Source organism: Canis lupus, chromosome X (genome assembly GCF_011100685.1).
Source record: "Canis lupus familiaris isolate Mischka breed German Shepherd chromosome X, alternate assembly UU_Cfam_GSD_1.0, whole genome shotgun sequence".
NCBI lineage: Eukaryota > Metazoa > Chordata > Mammalia > Carnivora > Canidae > Canis > Canis lupus.
Genome location: NC_049260.1, coordinates 111,750,711 through 111,763,245, shown reverse-complemented (window position 1 = coordinate 111,763,245; position 12,535 = coordinate 111,750,711).

Here is a 12,535-nt window from a genome sequence, read left to right as displayed (position 1 = left end):
TTAGCAACAGCAGTTCACACAGTCTGCTGTCTTGGATCAGAATTCTAATTAAGCCTTAAATCTTCTGAGTTCAGATTAATTCCTATCACTGAGGTCTTAGACTTTTCGTTGTAGAAATCTGAAGCTTTGTTTGTCTGCAAAGAAAACAGTTTAGGCTGAGCAGTTGTGTATAAACATCCTGGAGCACTGTTTGTGGTGCGAATGCAATGCGCTTTGGTCCACCTAGATTTTTTTTTTCTCATTAATTACCACCTTCAGTGGTTGCTGAGGATCAGAGAACTGTACTTTTCTGGAGTTGCCTATACTCCAAGGAACACACAAAATAAATGGGTTTGTGACAAACTTCTGGTTGTTGGCAGTAATGACTACTCAGCATCAGGTTACAAGTATCTCTATACCATGTAAGAAAGAGACAGTATTGGTAAGCTTACAGCAAATAGTATCTTAATTCAGTTTCTACCTATTAAAACTTCTGAAGTATACTTCAAAAGAGACAGCTGGAAAGCCAAATGCCAATTCCATCTCTTTGAGCTTTTATCTCTTCAACAAATTTCACCATCTCTGTCACAAAGGCACAAATGAAGCTTATGAAGTACCAATTACTGTGGAGCAACCCCATTGAAGTCAACGTTTTCCCCTCCCTTAGTTCAGACTACATATCATCAACATTTTCACCTAAGATGCTTTATTGGAAATTAAAAAGAAGTGATTAGCGCTAATCCTTTTCCAGAATTAGAAGTGGCAGAAAAATAACACATTTTAGAACTTCACTCTTTAAAAAGCGATTTTGTTTCCATTGCTATTCCTGAACAATGCACTCTGATAGCAGTTCAAAAGGCATGGGGATGGGGGGAGCGATTAGCCAGCTAACAAAAGGCTTGTGATTCTCTCTGAGACCAAAATGAAATGTGATTCTCTCTGAGACCAAAGACTCAGCCACGTGCAGGACTTCATATCTAAGCAAAAATGAGCGTGGATTCCACAGAGCTGAAGTATGGAGAGGACTATTCCAGAGTTATTTAAAAAGAGGGAGGTTTCAAGGATTGTGGACTTGGAGGCTAGTTGCACCCCTCAGGTGAGGGATGGAGAGCTAAGAAAGAACAGCTTCCTGGCCTACCAGCCAGATTATTGGTCTTGAACCATCACTGCCCCTCCTAGTGGGCCTAGCGCAGGTCATGGCCGGAAACAGGAACTAAATAAATATCTGATAGACGTAAGAGAAGATTTTTGATCAAAAAAGTAAAGTGATGAGAACTAACCTGAGGAAAATTCACTTGGTAGCACTATGGAAGCTGACCTGGGTCTGGAAAAAACTGGAGAAGAGGAGAATCATCAAGAGGCAGAATGATACATGAATGGAAAATATGAATTAAAAATAAAACAACAGGTCAAAAAAAAACCCAATAGGTCAACCTTGTTAATGAAGAAAATAGAAATTAAAATGGCAATGAAATAATTTTCCCCTGTCAGATATGCAATGAATAAGAAATCTAGCAATATCAAGTGTTGGCAAGGATTTGAGGAAGAGGCTTTTCGGAGAACAACTTGACAGTATCTCATGGGATTTAAAATGTACAAATCCTTTGATCCAGGAATTTTACCTATAGAAATGATATCACTTGTGCACATGCATTTTTAGGATATTCACTGCAGTATGGCTTATAATCAAACACAACAAAATCATGACCCAAAACACCCTTGGAAAACAGCCTAAATGTCTACCAGAAAAGGACTGACAAAATAAATGACACATCTTTATTTTGTTAAGACAGCTTAAACAGCAATTTAAAAGAATGAGGAAGAGGGCAGCCCGGGTGGCTCAGCAGTTTAGCGCCGCCTTCAGCCCAGGGCGTGATCCTGGGGTCCCGGGATCGAGTCCCACATCGGGCTTCCTGCATGAAGCCTGCTTCTCCCTCTGCCTGTGTCTCTGCCTCTCTCTCTCTCTCTCTCTCTCTGTGTGTGTCTCATGAATAAATAAATAAAATCTTAAAGAAAAAAAAGAGTGAGGAAGACCTAGGTGTACTGACATGAAATGATCATCACATTGTGCTAATAGGGGAAAAAAACAAGTTAACATACTAATGTATATAGCATGATCCAATGTGTATAAAAATAACCAAAACTAACCAAATATGCGTATATATGTCTAGAAAAAAAGTCTGGAAGAGTACACACCAAACTCTTATTAACTGATGCTATCTTTTTGTTTTAATTATTGAGTTGGAAATATTAAGTGACATACCGTTAAGTGACAAAAGCATGTCACAGTGAAATATGTATAGTATGGTCCTGTGTAGGTGTTTGAAAATCTCTGTATGTTTGTTTCAATCAGTTTCAACTGTTACAACAAATACCATAGACTGGGTGGTTTAAACAACAGAAATTTATTTCTCACAGTTCTAGAGGCTGGAAAATCTAAGATTAAGGTGCTGGCAGCCTCAGTGTCTGGTCAGAGCCCCCTTCCTGGTTTGTAGGCAGCCACCTTCTTACGGTACCCTCACATGGCCAAGAGAAATTATCTCTCTTGTGTCTTATAAGGACACTAAGCCCATTCATGAGGGCTCTACTGTCATGACCTAATTACCTCTCAAAGGTCCCAGCTCCGAATACCATCACATTGGAGACTAGGTTTTCAACATATGAATTTGGGGAAATGCTATGCTCATATACAAATAGAAAGTGGCCTGGCAGGACTCATATCAATGATTCTAAGCAGACATCAGTGGTTACCTCTGAGTAAAAAAGTAGGATGTGTATGGGGTAGGGGTGCTGCATGGATAAGGTTGATGGAGCTGGTTGATGAAAGAACATATTTTCATTGCTTATTATATATAATTTTGCATTAATTATATTTTTATAATAGCCATGTATAAATTTGGAAAATTTTGCTTGTTTTGAAATATATATATTTATATATATAGATATATCAAAAAGAACAACCCCAAGTTTGTATGGTTTTCATTCTGAACCCCTCTGTGGGCCACCTAGAAGCCAACTCAGAGCCAGTCAGCTGTAGATCACCACTTGAAATACAGGTTGGCTTACTCTCCCAGGGTCAAGTCCACTCACCGAGGCACTTAATCATGGTCTTCTGATACTCTCACATACGGAAGCTCAAAAAGCAGATTCAGCAGATGAAGCTCCAATGATATGTGCTGCCCAGAATCCCCGCCCCTACTACACACACACACACACACACACACACACACACACACTGCAACAGTTATCTTGGTCCTCGGGAAATTCTGTACAAAATCACTATGGCATAGGGCTTTGGTACCCTAGTCTGTTGTTGCTCTGGAAGACTAGTTAAACTGCAAATCGATCTGCTCTCATCCCTAGGCAATGTCTCAGTACAATACACACTGTAGATCAAATGGCACATTGCTTACACATCTAGCTAAAGCACGAGGTAGGGTTTCCTTCAAGCAACTGTAATTTATACCCCTTCTTCTTAAATAAAGAGCCTCTGTGTTTCCTACAGGCACACAATTCTTCCAAACTGGGCATACTTCTTTTAGAGCTGTCCATATTTGGGGCACTGAATGTCTCCTGGGGATAATTGTAAGTCAGTAATTTGTACTGAGTGAAGACGGCTTAACACCACCGTTGGCTCCACTTGTTTTATGATGTGTCACACTTTCAGACAATACAGTTCTGGGGAATTGGTATAAACAAAGTGAAACTTATACTTAATAGAGTCTTCTTAAAAGGACACCGAGGAGGCTTCCATTAGGATTCTTCATGAAGTTTTGCTTTGGCTATTTTTGAATTATTTTAAGATAGAAAATGAAAACATTCATCCTCATTCTATCATATGACATTCATTCATTCAATCAATCGATCATTTCACTTCATTCATTCAACTAATATTTTCTTAGTACCATTTATTTAACAAACATTCACTGAAACCTACTCTGTTCCAGGAATTGTGCCACACGCTGACATGCAGCATTCTCGGTGGATGACAGTACTGGTGATAAATGCCGGCATGGAAGAAAAAGAAGCATCTCTGCCTTCACTGTGCTCAGAGATACTGACACTCAATTAACTTGGTTCAATTAGCTCTTCTTTTTTTTCAAGACTGACTTTATTTATTTATTTATTTATTTATTTATTTATTTATTTGCGAGTGCTCGCACATGTGAGAGTAGGGGGAGCAGCAGAGGGAGAGGAGAAAAAGAGAGCCTCAAGCAGACTCTGTGCTGAGCATGGAGCTGGACACAGGGTTCAATCTCACCACCCTGAGATCATGACCTGAGCCAAAACCAAGCATCAGATGCTCAACCAACTGAACCACTGAGGTGCCCTCAATTAGCTTTTCTTAGCTTCCCCACCATCCATTCATTCATCAACACACACACACACACACACACACACACACACACACATATTTATATATATAATATCCAGGCATTGTATTAGGCATTAGGGATACAGCAATGAGCAAAAAGAAACAAAGCACCAGGCTGGAGTGCTCTCTTTTAATCAAATAATCACACATGTGCAAAACTGCAACAGTGACACATGCACCAAGATATCCATTGTGCCCCTCATTCTTGCTCCCCACTCCCATAAAATCCAACTAAAGCAGCTTCACTTTAATCTATTTTATGTATTGGACTTCCAGGTAAGATTTATTTAGGGCAAAAATGAGGTTTGATTGTGTATAAAGTTGGAAAAGTAACTTTCTTTTATTACATTGGCTATGAACTTTCTTTCTATTGAATCTTTATAACTGTATGTCTCAAATCTGGGAAAATAAAATTTCTTAAAAATTATTTCTTAATATTGCTGACAGGTTCTTATTTCCCGAGGATTTTACATTCACTCATTTTATAAACATTTCCTCTGAGATTTTCATCTATCTTTACAGACCAAATGAACTCTTATCAGTGCACAAAAATCAGGCAAGAAGGAATTCATCTTGCTGACTCACCTACTTCCTATATAAGGAGCTGGTCTCTAATGCAAACTTAATTCACCCTTGATGATGGATATAACCTGTTAAATTGATTTAAGAGCATATACTAAACTATCATGACCACCCCCACTAGATACAAACCTCTTTGACGTGTTGAACAAAAATGTCCTTACTTATCCATACCTTCTACTTAGCAAGAATTTTTTCTTATTTTTTTTTGAGAGAGAGAGAGAGAGCAGCAGAGGGAGAAGCAGACTCTCGACTGAGCAGGGGGTCAGATACAGGGCTCAATTCCAGAACTCTGAGATCATGACTTGAGCAAAAGGCAGACACTTAACCACTGAGCCACCCAGGTGCCACAGCAAACATGTTGTGACGGTGTTCAACTATGAGATTGTACTTGTTCCTACCTGCTGCACAAGTAACAATGATAATTCCTTACACTAGAGTAATATAACACAATTTACAAAGAACTTCAAATGCACCACCTTATGTGATCCTTAAACAACTCAGTAACTCACAAGTAGTATTTGAAAATGGCACAACACAACTAGCCAGCCATGTTTGTCAATGCTTTATTTTTGAGTTTGAGGAATGCCTGTTTTCTAGTGATATTATCCATGTTTATAAAGTTCTGGACTGGGACCCCTGGGTGGCTCAGCGGTTTAGCGCTGGCCTCTGGCCCAGGGTGTAATTCTGGAGTCCTGGGATCAAGTCCCACATCGGGCTCTCTGCATGGAGCCTGCTTCTCCCTCTGCCTGTGTCTCTGCCTCTCTCTGTATGTCTCCCTCTCCTCTCTGTGTCTCTCATGAATAAATAAATAAAATCCTTAAAAAATAAATAAATAAATAAAAATAAAGTTCTGGACTACTAACAAGCCAAAAAAAAAAAAAAAAGAGGGAGAATAATTTATATATTTTTCTGCTTTATGAAATTTCAATTATGCCCTTATCTCCAATTTCCCACTTATGAATTGTTAAGTTATGGGATTATACTGATGTGGAAGCTGATTAGTTAAACATTGTGTTTTGGTCAAACATGCCACTGTAGCTAACCAAACTATATCCATATCTTCATTATGCAAATAAGATATTGATGTAATCCTATGCTCCTCCTAATTATTTGAAATGTTTCTGAGCAGATGGTACATCCTGAATCCCACTAAAAGAAACTGGAGCAGGTTGAAAGGTGACCTCCCAAAGGGTACATATACATCCAAATACTTGGAACCTGTGAATGTTGCCTTATTTGGAAAAAAAAAAGGGGGTCTTTGTTGATGTAATTAAAGATCTTGGGATGAGATCATCCTGCATTATCCCAGGTTGGCCCCACACACAATGACAAGTGTCCTTATAAGAAAACAGAAGGAGACACAAACATACAGAGGAGAAGGTAATAATGTGAAGACAGAGGCAGGAACTGGAGAGACGCTATCACAGCCAAGCAATACCTGGAGCCATCAGGAGCTGGAAAAGTAAAGCAACAACTCTTCAAAAGTAAAGCAGGGCCTCCAGAGGGAGAGTGGCCCTGCAGATGCCTTGATTTCAGATTCCTAACCATCAGAGCTGTGAAAGAATAAATTTATGTTATTTTAAACCACCAACTTTGTGGTGATTTGTTACAGCCGCCACTGGAAACAAATACACTAACCAAGTGAAAATTTCAAGTACTTGCAGCCATTCCTCACGTTAAAGTCTGGACATTGACTCTGTTCTAATGCAGTCAGATTCCTTGTTAGACTAACCAGCTTTTATCACCATTGAGCAAAGGTAAACTTCTAGCATTTCTAAAATTGCAATTCAAAAAAATAAAAAATTAAATTGTAATTCCACTTCAGAAGCCTGTTAAAAATTAGTCAATATTTTTAAATTCAAGCAAAAAAAAAAAAAAAAAGAGCTGAATTCCCTGGGTGACTCAGTCAGTTAAGCATCTGACTCTTGATTTCAGCTCAGGTCAAGATCCCAGGGTTTGTGAGATGGAGCCACACTGGGCATGGAGCCTGCTTAAGATTCTCTTTCTCTCTCTGCCCCTCCCCTACTCCCTCTCCTAAAAAAAAGTTTAAACTTTGTGATTTTGGTTTATTGTTGTAGAAAATGTAAAATGGTGTGTCTATAAACATCTAAAGAGAAACTTCTAAAATCATTGCATTAAATCTTAGTGCAATATGATTTTTGTTTGCTTCCAAAGTATTCTCTATTTTTATTGCTCTAATTCAGTTAGCTAGACTGTTTTACATTTAGAAACTGTGTGTGTGTGTGTGAGAGAGAGAGAGAGAGAGAGAGAGAGAGAGGGAATGAGTGTGTATGTATGGGGGGATGGGTGTTTCAATAGACCACTAAGTCACTCAATGGTATGCTTCTGCTCTAGCTGGGCTTCACGTATGATATTATTTACTGTATTCCCTGTGCATTAGGTAAAATAACAATGGAAAGATAAAAATTGGTTTCACTTAGCATTGCTAGCATAAATTTAAAAAAAACAAATGGCCAAATCTATCAGAGTTCACTAAATATTAAGCCTTTTATCATATTTGTGCCATAAAACACTCCAAACAAAAACTCTTTTCACATAGCTTGTAATTACAATCCAGATCACAGAAAACAGTTCTCATTATGGGGGGAATATGAATGTAAATTTGATCTGCATGAAAAAGGTCACCGTGTTATTTTACTTCAAAATTTACACAAAACATGTGACTATTTTTACTTTGAAAAGATGTAGCAGATTTCTTTGAACTCTTGTTAATCACTTCGGTCCTTCTTAGTTTTGACAGCCTGGAGTTGAAGAAAGACCATTGTCTCTGATGTTAGAAGACTTGATCATTATCCCTTCTCTGGCAGTGTGAGGGTGGCCTCTCAAAACCCCTGATTCTTAATCTGAAAACATGAAGGTAAAAGCATCGGCGCCACCTACCTCAGAGTCCTTACCAGCATCGCTACTGAAATTTCACTCATCCTTCCCTAAGCCCATCACATCTCCCTGTAAAGTGGTTCCTGTAGCTGCACACTGGAATCTCCTGGAAGGCTGGAACCACTCCCAGAGATCCCAGATTGACTGGTTTAGGGTTCAGTGTGGATATTAAAACATTTTTAAGGTCCCCGAGGTGACTTTAATGTACAGCCAGAGTTTAGAACTACTGCTGTTAAGCCTTTTTTTTTTTAATCCAGAGCAGCAGAATTCATCTGTATCTTGCTGATAACTCTTAACCTAATCAAACTCTGTTTAAGTGACTTGGCCAAACAACTGAAATGCTTCCTTCCCCCTGTAAAACATACTAAGTAGTGCCCTCAGGAAATGCGCAGCTGATGGATTACCCTCTGAAAATAGCTAAAGTTTCTGTAAGGTACTGCTCCAAGAATTCTACAAGTGCTAACTCATACAATCCTCACAATAACACCAATATCATCTCCATTTAATTTTTTTATAAATTTATTTTTTATTGGTGTTCATTTTGCCAACATATAGAATAACACCCAATGCTCATCCCGTCAAGTGCCCCCCTCAGTGCCCGTCACCAGGTCATCCCCACCCCCCGCCCACCTCCCCTTCCACCACCCTTAGTTCGTTTCCCAGAGTTAGGAGTCTTCATGTTCTGTCTCCCTTTCTGATATTTCCCACTCATTTTTTTCTCCTTTCCCCTTTATTCCCTTTCACTATTTTTTATATTCCCCAAATGAATGAGACCATATAATGTTTGTCCTTCTCCGATTGACTTATTTCACTCAGCATAATACCCTCCAGTTCCATCCACGTCGAAGCAAATGGTGGGTATTTGTCATTTCTAATGGCTGAGGAATATTCCATTGTATACATAGACCACATCTTCTTTATACATTCATCTTTCGATGGACACCGAGGCTCCTTCCACAGTTTGGCTATCGTGGCCATTGCTGCTAGAAACATCGGGGTGCAGGTGTCCCGGCGTTTCACTGCATCTGTATCTTTCGGGTAAATCCCCAGCAGTGCAATTGCTGGGTCGTAGGGCAGGTCTATTTTTAACTCTTTGAGGAACCTCCACACAGTTTTCCAGAGTGGCTGCACCAGTTCACATTCCCACCAACAGTGCAAGACGGTTCCCTTTTCTCCGCATCCTCTCCAACATTTGCGGTTTCCTGCCTTGTTAATGTTCCCCATTCTCACTGGTGTGAGGTGGTATCTCATTGTGGTTTTGATTTGTATTTCCCTGATGGCAAGTGATGCGGAGCATTTTCTCATGTGCATGTTGGCCATGTCTATGTCTTCCTCTGTGAGATTTCTGTTCATGTCTTTTGCCCATTTCATGATTGGATTGTTTGTTTCTTTGCTGTTGAGTTTAATAAGTTCTTTTTTTTTGTTTTGTTTTGTTTTTGTTTTTTTTTAATAAGTTCTTTATAGATCTTGGAAACTAGCCCTTTATCTGATATGTCATTTGCAAATATCTTCTCCCATTCTGTAGGGTGTCTTTTAGTTTTGTTGACTGTATCCTTTGCTGTGCGAAAGCTTCTTATCTTGATGAAGTCCCAATAGTTCATTGTTGCTTTTGTTTCTCTTGCCTTCATGGATGTATCTTGCAAGAAGTTACTGTGGCCAAGTTCAAAAAGGGTGTTGCCTGCGTTCTCTTCTAGGATTTTGATGGAATCTTGTCTCACATTAAGATCTTTCATCCATTTTGAGTTTATCTTTGTGTATGGTGAAAGAGAGTGATCTAGTTTCATTCTTCTGCATGTGGATGTCCAATTTTCCCAGCACCATTTATTGAAGAGACTGTCTTTCTTCCAATGGATAGTCTTTCCTCCTTTATCGAATATTACTTGACCATAAAGTTCAGGGTCCACTTCTGGATTCTCTATTCTGTTCCATTGATCTATGTGTCTGTTTTTGTGCCAGTACCACACTGTCTTGATGACCACAGCTTTGTAGTACAATCTGAAATCTGGCATTGTGATGCCCCCAGCTATGGTTTTCTTTTTTAAAATTCCCCTGGCTATTCGGGGTCTTTTCTAATTCCACAGAAATCTTAAAATAATTAGTTCTAACTCTCTGAAGAAAGTCCCTGGTATTTTTATAGAGATTGCATTAAACGTGTAAATAGCCCTGGGTAACATTGACATTTTCACAATATTAATTCTTCCAACCATGAGCATGGAATATTTTTCCATCTCTTTATGTCTTCCTCAATTTCCTTCAGAAGCGTTCTATAGTTTTTAGGGTATAGATCCTTTACCTCTTTGGTGAGGTTTATTCCTAGGTATCTTATGCTTTTGGGTGCAATTGTAAATGGGATTGACTCCTTAATTTCTTTCTTCAGTCTCATTGTTAGTGTAGAGAAATGCCACTGACTTCTGGGCATTGATTTTGTATCCTGCCACGCTACCAAATTGCTGTATTCATCTCCATTTAATTGATGCACTGAGCCCAGAGAAATTAAGTAAATGGCTCACTGTCAGCATGCAATACACTGAGCAGAGGTTTGAACCAGGGTAACCACTAGGCAACACTGCAGCCTAGTAGAATGACTGCTCACTTCTGCTCCCACCAAGTGGGTTATACGCTAAGGAAAATCAGTATGGATTTTCCCAAACCTGTTTGTGTCTGTTGTGGCAAAGTTCCATAATTTAATTAACTATAATGTCAATACCACCCCCCAAAAAACCAGATGAGTGCAAAAAAAAAAAAAGCTGCTATTTCTATGAAAACTGAGATAATTGTTTTAGAAGGAAACTCACTAAAAAACTGTTGTCAAATTTAAGTGCGGGTGAGGCACCTATAACTTAATTTTTTTTCTTTATCCATTCATCTTTCTTTTTTTAATTTATTTTTATAGGTGTTCATTTTGCCAACATATAGAATAACACCCAATGCTCATTCCGTCAAGTGCCCCCCTCAGTGCTCGTCACCCAGTCACCCCCACCCCCCGCCCTCCTCCCCTTCCACCACCCCTAGTTCGTTTCCCAGAGTTAGGAGTCTCTCATGTTCTGTCTCCCTCCCTGATATTTCCCACTCATTTTTTTCTCCTTTCCCCTTTATTCCCTTTCACTATTTTTTATATTCCCCAAATGAATGAGACCATATAATGTTTGTCCTTCTCCGATTGACTTACTTCACTCAGCATAATACCCTCCAGTTCCATCCACGTCGAAGCAAATGGTGGGTATTTGTCGTTTCTAATGGCTGAGGAATATTCCATTGTAGACATAAACCACATCTTCTTTATCCATTCATCTTTCGATGGGCACCGAGGCTCCTTCCACAGTTGGGCTACTGTGGACATTGCTGCTAGAAATATCGGGGTGCAGGTGTCCTGGCGTTTCATTGCATCTGTATCTTTGGGGTAAATCCCCAGCTGGAGGCACCTATAACTTACTTGTGAAAAGTCATTAAATATAGGATCCTGTTCCCTAATTGCTTTCCAAATATTTTTTATTTAATTTTGTGTTCCAATTTAAAGAAGCTGACACTGTAAACCATAAGTAAAACATTATGGATATAATGAAAGAGGACGGAAACTGCACTCAGCAGATCCATAATCAAAGAAAAGGCCTTAGACCTGTATCAAAATATATAAACAAGTATATACATGTACATATTTAAATTAAAATAAAATATTTCATGCATGTATATATAATTTTTTAAAGATTTTATTTATTTATTCATGAGACAGAGAGAGAGAGAGAGAGAGAGACACAGGCAGAGGGAGAAGCAGGCTCCATGCAGGGAGCCTGATGTGGGACTCGATCCCGGGTCTCCAGGATCACGCCCTGGGCCAAAGGTGGTGCCAAACCGCTGTGCCACCGGGGCTGCCTATATATATATATATATATATATATAATTTTTTATAATTATCCAATCTAATCAATTTTAAATTGACTGACCAACTACCGATACCTACCATCATGTTGGATACAAGTCTAAAGACATAGAATACCCTTGATCGTTTGGTATTCTGAGTGTTGACAAGTGTATTTCCCTCACCTTACTATGAGTACTTTGAGGACAAGGACACCGTCTTATTCATTTCATGTTCAGGCCTGGCACAGAATACAAACTCAATTAATATAAAATTAAATGAGGGATGCCTAGGTGGCTCAGTGGTTGAGTGTCTGCCTTTAGCTCAGGTCATGATCCCAGGGTCCAGGGATCAAATCCCACATCGGGCTCCCTGCAAGAAGCCTGCTTCACCCTCTGCCTGTGTCTCTGCCTCTCTGTGTTCCTCATGAATAAATAAATAAAATTTTTAAAATATATACATAAAATTAAAGAGATTATGTATGTGAAAGTACTTTGAAGCTATAAAGTGCTGTGGGACTGTGGACTGTGCTTCGAATGGGCACACAGATCAGTGTGTTATGGTTTCTCAAGGAAGACATTCAGGAGCACAACCACTCCCAGGATTAATCAGAAATGTCAGTATAACCTGGTTCAAAGAGTGGGTTCTAGAGTCCGACCTAGTTTTGAATGGCTTCACAACTTTCTAGCTGGGTGACCATGGAAGATGGTAGATGCTTAGCACTAAGACTATCACTCAAAGTACCTTCAAGTATGCTATTCTAAGGAAACCGAAAGTTACAGTCCCAGTCTTTCCTATCTAAAATTAAAATCTCCACGGAAATAGCATTATAATGAACATCCCCA